This window comes from Hesperophylax consimilis, chromosome 2 (assembly GCF_061612785.1).
Source record: "Hesperophylax consimilis isolate HC1 chromosome 2, BYU_Hcon_1.0, whole genome shotgun sequence".
NCBI classification, from domain to species: Eukaryota; Metazoa; Arthropoda; class Insecta; order Trichoptera; family Limnephilidae; genus Hesperophylax; species Hesperophylax consimilis.
In genome coordinates, this window is record NC_142837.1 from 18,470,192 (window position 1) to 18,490,803 (window position 20,612).

General features: G+C 32.4%; 1 protein-coding gene across 1 annotated transcript in view; it reads left to right on the forward strand.

The window, feature by feature from the left end:
- The window catches only part of LOC149425775 (uncharacterized), a 299,336-nt gene that overhangs the window by 171,067 nt on the left and 107,657 nt on the right, over window positions 1-20,612 (forward strand). The gene's annotated exons all lie outside the window — the stretch shown is intronic.

The window sequence follows — 20,612 nt, forward strand, 5'->3', positions numbered from 1 at the left end:
TGAGTACTTGGAATAGGCTACTAACACTATAACAATCACACATCAAAAAATCCCCGAGCGCTTTCCTGAAACTGTCGTATTTGGCTATTGATTTTATTTCTAACGTTAAATTATTGAATATTTTTGGAGCAAGAAAGTTAAATTGTCTTTGTGCCATTGAGGTTTTTATTGGGGGAATAGTATAATTCGATTTGTTGGAATATCTTGTATTATGGGTCGATTCAAAAATATTTTTTTTCGTATGTTTGAATTTATAGTAGGAGGATATGTTTTTGACGTATAAGGATTTTATGTTGAGTACTTTGAAGTCGTTAAATAAGTCCTTCGTGGGGTGAATATAGTGTACTTTGTAAATAGTCCGCATTATCAATTTTTGAGCTTTAATTAATGGATCTAATATCGTGTTAGAGCATCCTCCCCAGACTATTATACCGTAAGATATAATTGATTGGCATAAAGAAAAGTATACCGTTTTTAGTGTATTTTTATTAAGAATATTTCGTAATGACCTGAAGATATATGCCAGTTTCCGTGTACGGTTTGTAACATTTATTACGTGATCTTCCCATCGTAGTTTATTGTCAATTATTACACCCAAATATTTAATGGAATCTACTCGTTCTAGTGGATTGCACAGACAACTAGAGTTATCTCTACAAGAATGTATTTTTAGTGTATGATTGATTGAAGGCTGACTCGGAATATTAAGACTAAACGTTATATATTTCGTTTTAGTTATGTTTAAGGTGAGTAGATTATCATCCAACCACTGTTTAATAATTTGCAATGTTAGATCCGCTCTGTGAAATGTTTCTTCCCATGTCTTACTTTTTAGTACTAGGGCAGTGTCATCGGCGAAAGTGATTATATTGCCATCAATAATAGAAAGTTTACATAAGTCATTGATATAAATGAGAAAAAGTGTGGGACCGAGTACACTGCCCTGTGGCACACCAAAGTTAATGCTAGTTGAATGGGATGGTTCATGCGATGGTAGCTTAACACATTGCTTTCTGTCTGTGAGGTACGATTTGAACCAATCAAATGCCTTATTCTTTATTCCGATTTTTTTGAGCTTGGCTAGAAGGATTGGATGAGATACTGTATCAAATGCCTTAGCTAAATCCAGAAATATTGCCAGACATTTATCACCTTTGTCTAAGGCTTGTGTTATATGTGATGTTAGTTCTAAAATAGCTGAATCTGTATTGAGTCCTTCTCTAAAGCCATACTGGTTTGACGAGAGTATGTTATATTTTGTAAGATGGTCGATAAGTCTTTTTTTTACTATTTTTTCAATAATTTTTGATAGTGATGATAATATAGAAATTGGTCTGTAGTTTGTTATGTCAGTAGGATTTCCGGACTTAAAAATTGGTTGGACTAGGGCAAGTTTGAGTTTGTTTGGGAATTCACCTTTAGTGAGACTGAGGTTTATGATATGTACTAATGGATGGATTATAAAGGGTTCAACTGTTTTTAGTATAGTTGAGGAAATTTTGTCATGATTGCACGAATGAGAGGGCTTTAACTGTCTAATGGTTTGAGAAATTTCATCGTAGTTGGTCGGGTTTAAGGTGAGTATATTATCTGTTTCACTGGCACATTGATTGATAATGTCGGCAAGGGCATTTTCATCGGTTGATGTCTTATTTAAAATATTTGATGCTAGATTTTTACCGATATTGCAAAAGTATTCATTTATGTGATTGGTCACAGTGTCTGGATGGTCATTTAGGGAGGTGTCTTGGCCGTTGATGTTTAATTTATTGATTAGTTGTACTGGGTGATCAGTGTTAGATATTTCTTTGACGATATTCCAAATGTAATATTGTTAGTTATAGTGGGGGTGTTGAAATGATAACAACAATATAAGACTAGTGCTGCCATCTATGTATTTAATATGTAAACTTATATGAAATAAATGATAGTCTATTCTCCATCTTTGATCAAACAGCGTTTCATTACATTTTGTTTTATATTTATATTTCAAAACCCACAAAATTAAGAAAAACTGTTTCTTGCCAATAAATACCTATGGACACATATTTATACGAAATATAAATATTAAGTACCTATGGACACATATTTATATGAAATGTTGTATATAATAAAGTGAAGTAAAGAAAGTTATTTGTGTTTTAATAAAATGAATAATGCCATCACAAAGTGATAAGCTTCCATAAGAAATCTTCTTATTAATCGCTTGTTAATGGTCAAGTAATTCTATGCAGAATTTACCCGAAACATACGATTTCAATTGACCAATCAGAGGACCTAGACCGTCCAGACGCTAGCGTAATAATATTATAGATTATAGGTACTTAATTGTCTATACTTGTTTGTCTATACTTTTTTATCTATACTTTTTGTATATTCTTATTTTGCCACTTTTTAATATACGTTTATCCCATTTATATGAGAACGAAACCATTGCTTTAAAACCTTTCGATTATTTTGTTTAAATAGTTGTAATAAAAAGCAACATGGCGGCGTTGTTTTGCATCTCTCCCAATGTAAATGATTGTTTCGCAAAGTGATTTCAAACGAAGTTTTTTTGGTTTTTTTTCAAAACGATTTTTGGTAATTATGCGTATTCATTTTTTATTTATTTAATTTAATAGCAATACATAGTACTTATTAATATATGTTTTGTAAAAACAAAATGGTGTTCGAGCAAAGCTGCCACAAGGCTGATTGTCTGCTTGTTCTACCTTAATATTTTAACTTAATTAATAAGAATAAGAAGCAAAGTTGTAAATAAAACATTCATATTTAAAATATTATTTGTAATGTGTACCAGAAGAATTAATAGTCTGCAGAGTAAAATTTATGGACTAATGTAATTAATAGAAAAATACAAAAAATAAAGTTTTGAAGATGTATTGTTTTTCTTTTTTTAATATATACCTTTTTACATTTTTAGTGCTAGGTTTCTCAATGTCCTCAAGTGCAAGTACTTTTTTTATTTTATTAAAAATCACTTGTACACAATATTTCAGTGTTCGGTCTGCATACTGATTAGATATTAGTAGTATCTTCAGACTTTGTATTGCGTAAAACGTATTCTGTGGCTGTGCGCTGGTAGTTTTTTTATACTTACGAGTAATTTATCCCCATTTGTCTATAAAAGTAAGCAATCACAGAAGTACTTCAATTGTAAGTAGACCCTCCAAACAAAACAATGTGTTGTGTATTGCTTCGTTGTATATTAGGTGTGACCATAGACATATGAATATTAGTAGACCTGCCCTAAGTGATTAAAAGCGTATTATCCCCACTCCCCATACCGGTTCCATTAGAGCCGGCTGGGCTCGCGTATGGCCTCAAGTGAAATTTGAAAACGTGACGTCATCATTCTTGTGCGAACTATGGTCGAGGCATCATCAGTTCATTTTACGAAATAACACGGCAAAATGTTGACTTGTGATATGAAAACTTGTAAAAATAGATGTGAAAAAGAGAATAAACCCAATTGTCGTATTACATTCCATAAGTAAGCATTATTTTACTCTATTTTAAGCTTATTCACACCGTATTATATGGATCAGTTTTAGAAACATATACTATCACATCACAATGTAGCGATTCTCAAGTGTGCTCATCGTTGTTTACTGGGGTAAGTAAATTATGAAACATTTGTAAAAGTGTCTTAACTAAATACTCTGAAACTAACTACGACTCTGCAAACAGAAGAAATTTACTTTGCCGAATTTGGACTTCGCAAATTAGTTCATAACGTGGCGAGTAATTTGCGCTCCCATGTAAAAATGTCTATTCATTCAAAAGCAGATTTTACTTTAAAGAAGTAAATGGTGATATTATAATGCGAGATGCCTATTTACTGTCAGATTGATTTATTGACGAATCACAGTCAGCTTCACCCCCTTCGTTCTTCAACAGTTGATATTACCCCTCGTCATTATCTTCTCGTCTATTAATTCCTATGTCTGTGGGTGTGACAGTATTTTTCACCATAGCTATTGCATAATTTATGTGAAAATTGCTTGTATTTTCCCATGTTCGTATTCCATATCTAAGGATAGATTCTACATAAGAAAAATATATGAATTATGATTCGGAATACTGCATATTTACTAAACTGATTTTGAATTCAAATTGTCAACCAAAGTAAATATTTCTTCCGTTGGTTTATTTTATTAATTGGCGAAGAACAAAAATATAATATTATTGTGTTAAAGTTATAGGTACTATAATGTTATTTTAAAATGAGATCTTTAAATGCATAATTTATACCTAATTACTAAATAACAATTAACAACGTGCAAACAATTATTTAATCACGTAATGTATTCACAAACAAAGCTGCGCGATTGATAATGTTAATTAGTTAAGGATCACGATACAGGTAAATTATTGGAGTCCAATTTTGTCCTGTTAAAATGATTGTTTGTTTTGAATGTTGTACCAACTCTAAATTTAACAAATTTATACTGGTCCATGAATAATAAATTGATTTTCTGAAAGTGCGATGAAATTGTCAATTTGTTCGTGCGAAAATAATTTGAGACCATTTAAACTCAATTGGCATGGAATATAATTTTAATTTTAACAGTAGGATGTCGATGAATATTTGAAATTTAGCCCTCGTGTTTCCACGAAATAAATGGAAAAAAGGGTGAAGAGAAAAAAATCCAAATAGAATTCGAGTTCTTACTTACTGGAACAATTCAAATACGAGTATTGCCAGGTTGATATCTCCCTCAGGAAAACCAACTTCCCGGCTTAATTTGTTCAATATATGCGAGTAGGTATTTATATACGGCTTAAATGCAAAGGCGTGCCGTGAATATTGAGATTTTCTAAATCTTCCTATTCAAGATCCGTCGAAAGTTACTTGTTCTGATACCAACCCTGATGTGATAATATGGTAGCGGCAGAGAATGGACGAATAAAACTAGAACGTTGCGTATTAAATACCTGAACCACGTGGTAAAATTACGAAAACCGTATTATGGATGTGAAGATCTGTAAAAAATGTCGATTCAAGGATTATGAACAAGATTTAAAGGAGATGCTTAACGAGTGTTGGAGGGAAAAGCAGTACTAGGAGAATATTTTTGCAAGTCAACGGAAGAAGTCTGAGACCCCCAAGGAAGATATGTCAGTATAACAGATAACCATGTATTTGAGATGGTGAATGTATGAATGTAAGCCAGACAAGGAGCACATGTAGGAAAAACATATGTGGCGGTCCTCCTCTCTGACTTTATTTATTATTTGCATCTATCTTTCATAAAGAACAATTGTTATTGTTAAAAATACCTTTATTTCATTGCTCAACCTTTGATGATAGAAGCAAGAGCATTTTAAAAAAAGCATTTCCTAACCCAGGGACGTTTGTTTTTGTTTTGAATTTTTAATATTTTGTATGTAGTTACTGCGTAAAGTTTCAGCACGCCCCTGTTTAAATGGGAAAACCCCGAAATGTTATGTTATTTCGGAAAATGTTGCCATAAAAGCTACCGTTCACAGCGATAAATATAATATTCACACTTTTTAAATGTTACCTAATATGTGGCACCAGAGACCCGTTAGCTTGGGGTCTAAGTCGGGTTGTTATGATGAATGGATATCCAATAATTATTTATTTTGATTCCCTTTAGGACATCACGTACTCACGATCTCTATTGCAATCGCGCTGTATTTTTTTTTACAAAGTAACCTTTTGAATGTTTAACGCTTCCATTATCACGCAATGCAAAACCGTAGAAAATCACGGGGTATTACAATTCTAGCAATAGCCAAAAGCTAAAAGCATTCATAAAAAATATATTTGCCTCGGGATGCCTTTTAAAAACGAACATTGTTAATTTTAAAGACATACCGGGTGGCGCAGATGGATCGGGTGGTTTTAAAATACTTGTCAAACTGTCAATTTTAAAGGTATTGGATTGAAATAAAGTGCAAAACGTGTAGTTACAATGGAAATTTATTAAAAAAAAATTGTAAAGTTAGATTTTAAAAAATTACATCCATCAAATGCCCTCCTTCTCAAGCGACGCATTCTTGGAGTCGGTCCTTAACGTTCCGCATTGCCCGCTCAAGCACATCACCAGGAATTAATGTGATTTCGTTGTGATTTGCTGCCTTTTATTGTAATACTGCCGTTAAAAACGTAAACAAATAAATACAAATTTTTTAAGCAGAATAATTTATTAAATTAAAAAACTACTTTGTGGATAGTTTGAATCAACAAAATCTTCACTTCCAATTAAAAAAAAATATACATTACGCAGACAACATAAATTAGTATGTCTAATTACAAACTGCTGACATTATTAAAATGGATCTCCGACGGAAAATAAATTGAAACGATACATAATTTCTTGAGATAGAACGATCGTGTCAAAATGTTAGTAAATAAAATTATTCAAAAATATCTATCCAAATTTTTTACCTTATAAGGAATGTAATAAAATGAATGTAAAACCACTATTTATCGCATACACGTTTGTTGATTTTTTTATATTGCGAAAGATCATAGCTAATTCATACTACTAAAATTGATTCTGGTCTGAACTTTGTGGCAATTTCTTAATTCTTAAATCTTCTAATAAAATCTTCTTTTGGTCAAAGAAATTATTTGTATCAGGCTCCGTATATATTTGTAGTCTTCTAGAATGTAGGACCGTTTTTTAAACCCACTAAACGCTCAATGTGAGATTTTTTATCACATTTACTGCCTTCAAGAAGCACAAAACAGATATACCTATAATAAATACGAAAATAATATAAAAAATCACGGTTTTTTAAAAAATCAGTATTCGCGTGAGCATTTTTTACTCACCGTGTTTATAATTATACTATTGAAAACAAGTTTTATTTAGGTAATAAAACAAATGATTTCTGATAATAAAACGAAAAATCTTTAATAATTATAATACTTTATTACAGAATGTTTGCAGGGGTAGTGCATTGCAATACATTCCATATTTTGAAATACCAAAAAAAATCAGAATAATATTGAGAAAAATAAATAAGACGAAATAACAATACATAGATAGACACATAAAATAAAAAAAAAGAAAACCATAGAAAAAACAATAACATAAAACTTTGAAAAAATGCGGAAAAGAAATGAAAAACTTTAAACACAAAAAGTATTCAAGCAGCATGGAGGAAATTTGATAATCTCTCGTCTCCAGAGAACCATCAGGGGGTACTCCATCCGGGCAACCATAGAAGTGATGATTGTAATATTTGATTGGCGTAGTCTACGCCATAAGATTTCCATCAGCTCATATGAGATAATATGTCCCTGGTATTCGACGCTACGAAAAACATCCATTTTCCTTCCGTCTAGCCACACTGGGGGTGTTCGCATGATTTTGATTTACATTTGACCTCAATGCTTGATTTGGAAATATTATATACAAGGTTATGAATTTTTGCAAAATCTTTACATATTTGGAGTAGTTTCTTCAGTATGCTAAGGGATGGTTCTAGAATCAACTGCGTAATTAATTCATGGAGTTAAAAGCATTTTTCTAGACGTTAAAATTGAATTTCTCTCTCTTATATACCAAAACTGTAGCAAGTTTCTAAAAGTTAATTCCAGGTTTACTTTTAAAAAGATGTTTTAAATATGTTTGTGTTAGCCGAGGACTGCTAACATTTTTTCCATCTTTTTCTTTAACCCTCTGCATGCCTAATAGAGTCTGATAGACCCAGAGCATTTTAAAGCAGTTAAAACGATTTCAAATATTGCGCGCGGATATCATGAGTTTCTAGCTGCTGCTAATGAGTCATATTTATATAACTTAATGCCAATGAAAATATACGCCGTGAAAGATCGCGCGGGTCTCACACACCCTACTAGAAAGACGAAGCATATATTTTTTAAGTAGCCATCATATTTTATTTAGTTTTTTTGTGCTTATTATTTCTCTTAAGTTTTAAAACTTTCTTTTGGATTTCCACCATTCACAATGTCTTTTGGACTAACCGCGGAAGTTATTGAAGCACTATTAATTGAAGATAACCATTTTTCCGAAAGTCTGTTATGTTTGATTCACTGAAATTTCGATACAAAAATATGTTTAAATATCGAAATGATGATTGCTTACCTCCATGCTGTAAAGAATATATGTAGTAAAGTGCAAAGTATGGTTGCAGTACTCCGATTTGTTTAAAACTCTCAATTTTCTCCTGGCTAAATGTGCAATTTACAAAGCAAAAAAATCTAGCAAGGATTTTCGAAGTTGAAAATTGAAAAATGGTTCTTGTAGAATGCACAATTTGCCATGATTTTATTATATTCTAAGTCTTACGAGATTATAAGAAAAAAGTAACATTTTTGTAAGACACAATTTAGAGGATTATTTTTGGCTCGTACAGAATAAATAAGTTAAAATTTTTGAAACATTTATTACACATAAATTAAGAATGAAAAATTGAAAAAAAAAGAAAACATAAATCTACAGAAATTAATTGATTTAGTATCGCAGAGTCCTGCAGACCCTACCAGGCATAACTCTAGGTATAGTTTCACCGCATGCCGAGGGTTAAATAAATAGCACATAAGATCAAATATCACAACCTGCATCGAATGATTTCACTTACCTTCGAGCTGCTCTAATATAATATATTTCTTCAAAACTCTTAAACATTTTATATTTTAATATTCCTTAAAATGAAAGAGCTGAAACTGTAATTAAATTAAATTCCCTGTATAGGAAAAAAATCGCAAAGTATTCACCGAAAAAGATTATTAAATTCATTTATTTCTGTTATTTAACATGATTTTGGCATGCAATAATTAACAGTATGTCTTTAAAAGCAAGTTAAGCATTTGTCGTACATTCGTATCTCACTTTAAACCATCTTCTTCTTTTGGAACGCTGAATACGAGCCTTAAGGGTAATTAAATCAGATCACGGCTGGTTTGACGATGAATGTCGAAACCAGAAGAGACTTATGCGGAAATTAGAGAGGTTCTACAGGAAAAACTCTTCTGTAACTACAAGAGACAAGTAGATCCTTGCTCAAAAACAGTATACAAGTAAAATAAATTCTAAAGGATCAGAGTATTGGAAAGAAAAGATTAACTCTGAGCGAACCAACCCGCAACGTCTCTGGAACTCAATAAAGACTGTAATTTCCGAAGTCACTGTTCCAACGAAAATAGATCACCCCGGAAGCCTTCTCAATTTTTTTTCGGGAAAAAATTGAATCCATTCGTGCTTCCGCATCTCACGCCCCTCCGCCAATATTCACTGTAAATTCTAAATGAATTTTAGTGTTCCTTCAAACCCACAACGCTGGAAGAAGTAATAAAAATTATTTCAAGCTCGCCTAATAAGCAGTGCAGTCTTGATCCTATACCAACATGGTTATTAAATCAATGTTCTAATGTTTTAGCTCTATTCCTAATTCACGTTTTTAATAAATCACTTAGCACGGGTGACTTTCCTGAACCACTCAAGTCAGCTGTAGTTACACCAATACTGAAAAATTCACAACTAGACACCGATAACTTAGGTAATTATGGACCCGTTTCAAACTTACCATTCACTTCAAAAATCCTGGAGAAAATTGCTTCCGCACAAATAACCAGTCACTTGGATTCAAATAAATTATACGCAAATCGTCAATCTGCGTACAGAAAATTCCACTCAACTGAAACAGACTACTTCGTATGCTATCAGACATAATTTTTCCCGTAGTCAGTTAAGTTATCACTTATCTCACTCCTAGACATGAGTGCAGCGTTTGACACGATTGATCATGAATTCCTCATCAGGAGATTAGAGGAAACATTTGGTTTGAATTCCGACATCAAAAATTGGCCGGCATCCTATTTATCTAATTTCTTACAAGCCGTGAGGGTTGGAAATAAATTGTCTAAATTCGCAACACTTTCTTCAGGGGTACCCCCCAAGGATCCGTTTTGGGTCCACTTCTCTTCATCCTTTTTACAAATTATGTCGCCAAAATAATCGAGTCATTCGGTCTCTTATGTCACTGCCACGCTGATGATCAGCAAGTTTATTTTTACAGCGCTCCAAACGAAATCAAGCTTCAATCAGTGTTTAATGCAGCAGCGCGGCTCATAACTGGGGTTTCAAAATATTCGCACATTTCAAAATACCTTCGTAACCTTCAATGACTTAAGTGCCCTGAAAAAATCCAGTACAAATTGTGCTGGATTGTGTTTAAATCCATCAATTAATTGGCCCCACCCTACATCTCTGAACTATGCGTTCTGGAAATCACTGGTCTGAGGCAGTCAACTCTTAGATCAGCAACATCATCAGCTGTAGGCAGACTGATAAAACCTAATCGTAAGCCAATTACTATGTTTGGTGATCGCGCTTTCGGAGTATCTGGGCCGGAGGTTTGGAATAAACTCCCTCCAGAACTAAGATACATATCAAGTACAAGTAACAGAATTCAGGTCTAAACTAAAAACTTACCTTGTAACGCTGTCATACCCTTAAATTAAATATACCATTCCTTAGAGAAAGTCCAGTTATATCCAATTATGTCCTAAATCCTGCATCTAAATTTTTATCAAATCTTGCAAAACAGATTGATAATAAAAGCGTGTAAGAATTCATCTTGGTTGTAATTCGGTACTGTTGATTATCTCCATATATAGTTTGTAATAGCATAATAGAAATGTATTATAATTTTATTATACTTGTACAGTGCCCTTGAGGTGATTTTACACAAAAACGGAGCTATTAAAATCATCCAAATATTATTATTATTATTATCATCAAAACTACTAAAGCAGTCCCAGAGAAAGTTCTTACGTGACTTATCATCCTATTATCTTCTGTCTTTTTCGTTTTTATACAAGACGTGTGAGAAGGAAGAGGATGATTGTGGATGACATAAGTGCGTACGGCTTATCTCTGGGAACACTATATTAAGTTTCCTAAGTATGTTTCAAAATTATTAAGGTATTTTATTTCTTGCTGTAGGTACTGTGATGTATATTTTGGGTTATTTGTATTGAGTAAAAAATTCTCTCGCATTGCTTGTGGAAATATACTCTGATTTGAATATACGAACCGATATTTAAAACGTTCATTGAAGAATAAATTTTCAATGCGTTCTCATTAAAACAATATATTTTACATTATTTTATAAAATTTTCTAAACGAAGTCAAACTTTATCTTTTTAGACGCTCTATTGTATCCGATCAAGCTAGATAATCTGCCTCCAGGAATTAGGTCTCTTTTCACTGTTTACCCTTTAAAAATGTATTAAATAAAGTATAATTAGTGTTTTGAACCCTGTCTAGGATAATATGCTCAATTTCACCCAGGTCTGGCGCCAGTTAGCTCAAACATTTTCTCTCATTAATTTAAACGGTTTCCCTTTCTCGCTTCACTTGAGTTATTTTGCAAAATGATGGATAGGCCTAAACTTGCTGGGAGCTGTCAGCGAGGAGATTGATCTCTTAACCTTCGGTTTTGAAGGCAAATAAACACCCACTTTGCCACTAACTAAACCAAAAACTTGTTATTTTAATGCTAAATTGTCTTGTTAAGCTGACGCTAACAATTTTAACGTTTATGCGAAAATGTGTATAAATGCAATAAAATTACAATGTTTAATAGCTTTTGTTGTTCGGGCTTTAAAGTTGTTTAGGAACTGCCATTTCCAAAACATTTGTTTTATCCTTCGGAGAAAGATTTAACGATGCTGAAAAATTGTTTTCCGCTTTATTATCCTCGAAAACATAAAATTTTTGCAGTAATTTCGTTCAAACCTGGCATTAAACACACTTTTCACAAATTGAAAATTTACTCCTTTAAATATTATGGAATTTAATATTCATTTCGGGAATTCATAAAGTTATGTTTAGTATAATTTATAAAGTTATTTTCAAAATTGTGGAAAAGCATAAAAAATTTAGAAAGATTATGGAGAAAGAAGACACTTTAATTAACTAAACAAAAAACAAAATGTCAACTAATAAACCCAAATAATTTTCAAAATAGCTTTTATAAAAAAGTTCTCAGTAGGTAAACCTTATAATTTTTTTTTTTTTTTTAATTTTTTAAAGAAAGACAAACATTCCCGGGTCACGAATAACCCAACAATGTTTGAAAATCTCCTACTACCACCACAGAAAGCCGAAAATGTTGCTTGTGTTGTGATGGAGGACTTAGCCAGCCGAGGAATCGAACACGCGACGCTCGGGTGAGACCCAAGCGCTATGCCCACTCAACCACTGACCGGTCACAATTAAACACAAATATATTATAGGATAGAACAATTGCGTACTAACCACAAATAAGTATACTGTTGCATCCGAAACTGCTTCCGAATTACATGAATTATGGACTGTAAATTAGTTTTAAACAAAACGAAATTAATAATATTTTTAGGAATTAGGTGATCATACGTGTGGGGATAAAACAAATAATCAAAGAAGGAAAAAAGGGAGACCAATCACTCACTTCGAAGCAGCACATTTTAGTAAATTCGAGCATAACACAATCACATAAGCTCCACCGCGATACCTTAAAGTACTAATTGTGGTCATATGAACACTCTCAAATAGTTTAAATCTTTCTTTTTATTATACATACGCTTTGATTATATAAATGTCTAGATTGAGCGTTCAAGCGACGAAACGCCAAAAAAAATATCAGCCAACTGTTGGCTGATAAGCTCGTTCAGTCCGCTCAGTTGCGAAACTATCGCTGTGCGGTAAACACGTGTTGTGTGACATTTGAAAATGACGATTTGCGCTATAACAATGTGCAGAAATTACAAAGGACGATTGAAAATAACTAAAAATGTTACCTATCATATGTAAGTTACCTTTTCAAAGCCATATAATAACCATTTAGTTAAAGAAACAATTCAGTTTTAATATTGTAATTTAGTCTTACCATCGTCTTGACAACGCTATATTTTGACGCATTGTTTACAGGGTTGCCTGTTCTTCAAATTAAAATACCCACATAAGGTAAAAATTGCAAGGCGCAAATGACGCCGTTCCATTTATAAAGAACATTAACTTTAAAGTTAGTAAATTTAAATGATTCATCTCTTTAAGAAATATAAGAATCTAGTAAATAAAAAAATTTCCCATGAGTGCGTTGTATATTCCGTATGATCACATGTAAACGTACCTTAGGAATTTTGTTTTGAATTTGGTCAATCATATTTATGTATTTAAGTTGATAAGGTATCCAGACACTACTTTTTAGGTAGGTATAGATTTACCTGGTTGTGGGCCACCTTCTTTAATTGATGATGATAAAAATTTAAATTTAGACACAGCGATACCTGCCGGCCATTTGGCAGCGTCTAGGAATGTATCTTTCTTATTGTCCGTATTTCTTGTTTATTTGTTAAAAATAATCAAATAAAAATAAATCTCTTTCAACAATGATTTTCTTTTCATTTATATCATTATATTTATGTAGAAAACTATCTTACTTAAGTGAATTCAAAATTAAACGAATTATAGGTCCCCCAAAATCGAAACATATTTTTTCCCAACTTTTTTGGGAAATACTAGGGAGCTGGTATCACTCAATACGCCTACAGTGACGTTAAGCGCTTACGTCAACGATATAAGTTGCGTTTACTTGTGTGCGTGACACGCACACAAGTATTTCAAATCTGGCCTGTTCTTTCTGTCGGAATAACAGTGCGACACTCTATCTAGACATTTATATAATCAAAGTACATACGATAAACACAAACAACTTGCTCCCAATACTTCAAATGTTCTCATCTTTTCCAAACAAATGCACTCGAAATTTTCATAGTGTTCTAGTCATTGTTCTAAATTTCAAATCCTTTTCCAACTAGATGATCGTTGGACATATGTAGGTGAGAACTGGATAAATGATAATCCTTTAAGAACAATGTATATTGTCATTTCACAACCAAACATATACCTTAAAATTGTTTTGAACCCTGTTCAGATATTTCAGTATAAATAAAATCACATAGACTTATCCTCGAGATGTACACATCAGGAAATAAATAGAGCTTAATTTAAAAAAAATACAAAATTACAGTTAAATTGACAAATTAAATTAATGTTTTTGTGATTTAAGGATATTACTAAAAACTTTTTATTTTTTGCGATGAAAATACTGATTTGATATTTTTGTTTGCATATTTTTTTTAAGAAAGCAATCCATAGCGAAAATATGCATCCTTTCGATATTTCCCTAGTTTTTTTCATTCTTAAGGCGAAGCTTAGTGCTAATCACTAATTTGATTAATCTTTATAACGAATTGGTATACATTATGAACACCAAAAAATATGATTTAGATGAATTGAAGATTTTCCTATCGTTTCGTTTGAGTAGAATACAACTAAAATAATAAATTATTTAATAAAAAAAAGTGGGTGTGTCAAGCCTACGCAAGACAGAAGTGAAACTTCTAGTTTCAGCTGATGCTTGGCGTGGCGCAGTTCGCTGGTGTCTGAGAGAGAGGAAAGAAGAGAAGAGAGAGAACGTTCGTGAGCGGCTCCCCCACCTCAACAAGGTTTCACTTCAAAAATGCCACAGCCGAGAATCGAACCTCGCTTAACTGATTGAAAGCCAACCACGCTGAGCACCAACTGTAAGCAAAGCCGCATAAATTGATTATATTATGTAGGTTCTGAAAATATGAGAGCTTGTTATGTTTTATAATGTTACCTACATCACACCCAAAATATAATATATTTTTAAAAATAATGTACAATGTACAGAAATAGAATCCCACACAAGATCGCGTAGTGCGCTCTAGCGAACGGATATTTTATCAGAGGGAGATAGTTTTAATTTTTTTTTCTGTAAATTATTACATATTATCAAAATAAATAAATTAATTAAATAAATGTAATACAATTATCATAATATACGGATTAGATAATAATTTTAATCCAACACAATAACGCAAAGCGCGCTCTAGCGGAGTAATGTTTTATCACAGTGAGATAAGTGTTTTTATTATTTTGCAATATTATTTTCTTTTAAAAAATGTTCTGACCTACTAAAAAATAAGATATTGAATGAAAAAGGCGTTAAAAACAAAAAAAAATAATGTGCGATGGCCGAGAATCGAACTCGGATCAACTGCTTGGAAGGCAACTATGCTGACCATTACACCACCAACGCCAGTTGTCGGGATGAGCTAAGAAGCATTTATATGTTACTTCAAAACTTTGACTAGATCAAATGAACTTTAATCGGTGGTGGGGGTACCCGCATTTTCGTTTCGGTCATGAGTCGGTTTTACTCCGGTCCTCGAAATTGCATGACGCGCGTAAAGAAGTTTCACTTCAAAATATAAATGTCAACTACTATTTTTTTTTTCAATAGAACACGTAAAGAAAACAACTTTTTTAAAATACAGTATTACAGCTAAGATTATCTGTGACTGTTTCACTTTATTAACTTTTTGGTTTTTTATAAAATTATTTACAAAATAAATAAAAACCAGTCTTGCGCTTGAAATCGAACGTTTCTAGACTCCGTTTGTCAAGCAATTTTAATGCTTATTACTTAAAATATATGGTATACCAAGCATATTTACAACTTTGGCTTGTAGATTCCTCTTATAGAAACACGGACGAATAGCTAACTAGTTTTTTTGACCCTCACCGATGTTTTGATATTAAATTAAAAAAATAATTTTTTACCAAAAAGGTAAAAAAAGAAAGCATAATCACAAAGAAAAATACAATTAGAAACTTTAAAAAGATATTAAGTAATTTTATATTTTTTAAAGCACTTCCGAGGGGAAATAATTTGAGCCTTAATCAGTCATTTCCGGCTTCACTCATCGTTTAAATAGTGGGGAAGGTCGGGGAAGGATGGATAAATGGGAAGAGGGTAGAGAGGCTATTGAGAGAAGGGAAGGGGGTTAGAAGGGCTGTTTATTGTTTAGGGATGATTACAAAGGTAGCACGGTTCCGCCCGCTCTCGAGCGCCCGCCAAACTTTACGCACAAATCACTGGAAATATATCAAAAGCACCGAATCGAAACATTTCCGCTATTTTAATGCCAATCAATTAATTTTTTAATAAATTTAATTAATTTTAATTAATGGATTAAGGAACAAAAAAGATAATAAACAAAACCTTCACGTAACACAAAACCAATATAAAACACACATCACTCACAAACACAGAAGATTATATTTTAAATGTATTATTTTCTCTTCATGTGTTATGTATATTATATTTTTATATTATAAAATGAAGGCCTCAGCAAAGGTGAGCCACCCAGTGAGGCCAACATTACTGGATAACTCTGAGGTGAAAAAAATATTGTACCAAAATAAAAAAAATTAAAAATTATTGCGATAAATCGACCGGTCAATGCCTGAGTTGGCATCGCGTTCGAGTCCATTTAGGCATAGTGAGTTCAATTCCCCCATTTTCCGCTTAATGTAGACGTAGTAAGAGATTTCGAGATAACCCTGGAATGTTTTTTTTAACCGTATTGTGCGGCTCGCTACATTTGCAGTCTAGTAAAATTATGACTACTTTGAGGTGTACGTTCAGTGTGCTGTGTGTAGAGCTCGGTTTTAGACATTTTTAATGCATTTCAATACTGTCCACGAAAATTCCAGAATAAAAAGGTCATTTTGTAGAAGTGTTTATTATTATAAATATAATTTTCAAAAATCGCGTGTCACTGTGTTCACACCCGCTAATTTCCAAAGCTGCCCAACCGATTTCAATGAAATTTTGTAAATGTGTGTGGTTCCAGCTTGAAATATAGGATTGTTTTGGACCCGATGAGTGGCGCTTTTATCGAGATCAAAATTTTTATCAACGAATATTTTTTTCATCTTTATCTTCCAAAAATACCAACAATCACAAATTTTAACTTCTCTACACCCCAATACTGAATATTTTGTAATGCAATTTTCATGATTTTTTTTATAGGAAAACAGGTCGTAAATCATATTTAAGTTATATAAGCCTATTCATATTGGCAAAAGACGGATTGACAAAAAATATTATTCACCAAAGGGCACTACGTTAAATTATAATTCATTTTAATTTTAATTCAAGCAAATTTTTTAAACCTGTACCAGCACAATTTCATCTATAATAATAACGATCGCTTACTAGACTTGGTACTATCAAACATCCCTAAAATATCTGTAGAACTGTCTAATGATCCGCTCCTACCTGCCGACAATCACCATCCTCCCCTATACACGAAATTAAACATACCCCGTGATAACGATGCCAAACCTGAACAAAAAACTCTGAACTTTAAACGAGCAGACTTTGACTCAATTAACTGCCATCTCTCAAATATAGACTGGTCTTTTTTGTGTGATGAAAATATTGATAAATCTTTAGACATACTTTATTTTACATTTTCTAACACTATTAAATCCTATGTACCTTTTTACACGCCGAAAAAGTATACTTACCCAGTTTGGTTCTCATCGGAGCTAACTGCCTCTCTTCAGCAAAAAAAAAGACAACACAAAAAATTCAAACAAAGCAAATCCATAGCTGATTATATAAACTTTAGGGAAACTAGGAAAAAATGTAAAGATCTTTCTAAACATTGCTACAAAATGTACATAACTACCATCGAGAATAATGTTTTTAAATCCAAAAATCTCTGGAAATTTCTAAAAAAAATAAACAATGAAAACACGGATTACCCACCAATAATGCAAATGAATGGAATCAGTGCAAACAATACACAAGACATTGTAAACCTTTTTTCAGATTTCTTCAAAAACGTATACGATGACGAAACCCCCGATGATAAAATACCCGAATACAAATTTAGTAATACTACACACTTAACAAATTGCCATATCACACAAAAATCTTGCGAACAGAAATTACTTTCCTTAGACACTGAAAAGTCTGCTGGCCCAGACAACATTCCACCAATATTCCTTAAAAAATGCTCCAATGCATTATCTAAACCGCTTACAGTACTATTCAACTGCCTCTTGTTCCTTGGATATTTTCCAAGCCGCTGGAAATCGAGCTTCATTACACCTATCCTCAAAAAAGGAGACGACACTGACATAACCAATTATCGCCCCATTTGTATACAGTCAGTACTTTCTAAGCTTTTTGAATCAATGGTCCTTGATGAAATCTATCCCAAATTAATAAAACTAATCGACCAAAAACAACACGGTTTTATCAAAGGTAGATCAACCGCAACTAACGTAACAATATTTCAAAACTTTATATTAGAATCTTTTGCAAAAAATAAACAAGTCGACTGCATATATACAGACTTTTCAAAAGCATTCGACAAAGTATCCCATAAACTACTAACCCGAAAACTATTTGCCCTAGGAGTAAGAGACAACATGCTAAAATGGTTCACTAGCTATTTAACTAATCGTAAACTATTTGTTAAAATAAAATCTTTGCTATCGAAAGCTTTCTGTGCGACCAGTGGCCTACCGCAAGGTAGTCACCTTGGTCCCGTTTTGTTTCTCATTTTCATTAACGATATAACAAATTGCTTCGACGATGTCGAGGTATTGCTCTTTGCTGATGACATCAAGCTATACAAAAAAATAACTGATGTAAATCATTGCCAAATACTACAATCAAATATTGATAAGTTTAAAGATTGGTGCGTACAAAATAATCTGTTTTTAAATGTAGACAAATGCAAAACCCTGACTTTCTGCAGAAATAAAAATCCTGTTTTATTTGAATATTCCATTAACAATACAGCTTTAGAAAGAGTCACGGAAATGAGAGATCTCGGAATTATTTTGGATGAAAAACTAAGTTTCGCCAATCATATCCACCAAATTGTAAACAAAGGCATGAAAACACTAGGCTTCGTATTAAGAACAACTAAAAACTTTAACTCCATACAAGCCATTAAACTGTTATCCATATCTCTAGTTAGAAGCATAATTGAATACAACTCAGTAGTTTGGTCTCCCTCTTACAAAATTCACATTAATAACATTGAGCGAATACAAAAAAAATTTCTGCGTTTTATAAATTTTAAATTAAATATCCCACTAGAAGACTTACAATATCATTTCTTATTAAACACTCTAAAAATACACACACTGGAAGACAGGCGTAAAATAAACGATTTAACTTTTTTATTCAAGATTCTAAACTCTAAATTCGACTGTTGCGAACTTCTGCAACTCATAAACTTACGAATACCTACAATAACAACACGACAAAATACACTATTCTACTGCAACACACATAAGCGAAATTACATTGCGAACTCCCCAATACAACGGTTTCACACTATGGGAAACCAATACTTAGGTGATGTCGATATATTTAACATTAACTTTGCGAATTTTGTGGATTATGTAAAAGACCTATTTCAATACTATTCCTAAATGGAAGTTATATTTTTGTAAACCAGTCAAATCGCTGTATTTTTTAATTTATGTTCTTGATATTTTTAATTTTGTTTCTCGCATATACTTATGTAATTTTATTTTTATTATTTCTTTCTTTTCTTTCTTATGTTTCAATACTGTCATTAAATTTGTACCACCCACATGTAAAAGCCCTCTGGGCGTTAAATAAATAAATAAATAAATAAATTTCTATAATTTGAAACAACATTATTGTTTAGGCTTAAGAATCAATCTTTACTGACCTCATTTATTATATTTAATTTTAATCCATTAGCAGTTAAGAATTTTTATTCTGTTTATTACACTTTAATATGAGATGAATACAAAATGAAATAAAAAATGTATTTCGAAAGTTTTTTCTATGGATCGTTTTCGTACGGCAATCTTATCAAATAAACCGCAAAGAAAACTAAACTTCATTTAATTTCTAGTGCTACATCTTAAATGCAGCTCATCATTAATGCATTTCGTCCCTCTATGTGAACCTCGCACGCTGGAAAAGTGCATTAAACAAATGATCTCAATTTTCTCCGTCGTTTGCATTGACTTGAAAATTCTATAAGTCTTCATTCCAAAGTGCAGTTTACGCCGCGATAGCAGCCAACAGATGACTTCTCTTTGAAAAAATTATTCCATCCATTAGACTAAACGATCGAGCACTTTAACGTCAAAAATACTTCGTCTCCAATGCTCCTGAAAAAAGGTTGAAAAATTCACATTATTTTCCTTAGTCCGTTTTAGAAGAAATGTTCCTTAATCTGACTGTCGCTTCATAAGAAGATTGCCAATTTATTCGGAGAAGAATAAAGGTTAATTTACTCAAATGGGTGTTCATTAGATTGATGAAATTAGTTTTGAACTTTTGAAAGAGCGCTTGTTAAGCTGTTTCGATGAAATGTTTAATATCAATGGGCTATATACGTTGAGCTGGTGATGTTCGTAAAGTTAAAATTTGCAAAACGCTGTAGATTTTTAACATTGTCAATATCATTTATTAAGTGCTCTAACAACCGACCAAGCTCTAATAAAACTCCGTTGATTTTTAACATTGTCAATATCATTTATTAAGTGCTCTAACAACCGACTAAGCTCTAACCAAACTCTGTTGATTTTTAAAATTGTCAATGTCATTTATTAAGTGCTCTAACAACCGACCAAGCTCAAACAAAATGCTTTTGCTCTTTCCCCGTACTCATTCTACTTCACAACCTAGCCAACTCACATGTTTTTATTCTTCACAATTCTTATAAAATACAAATTTGA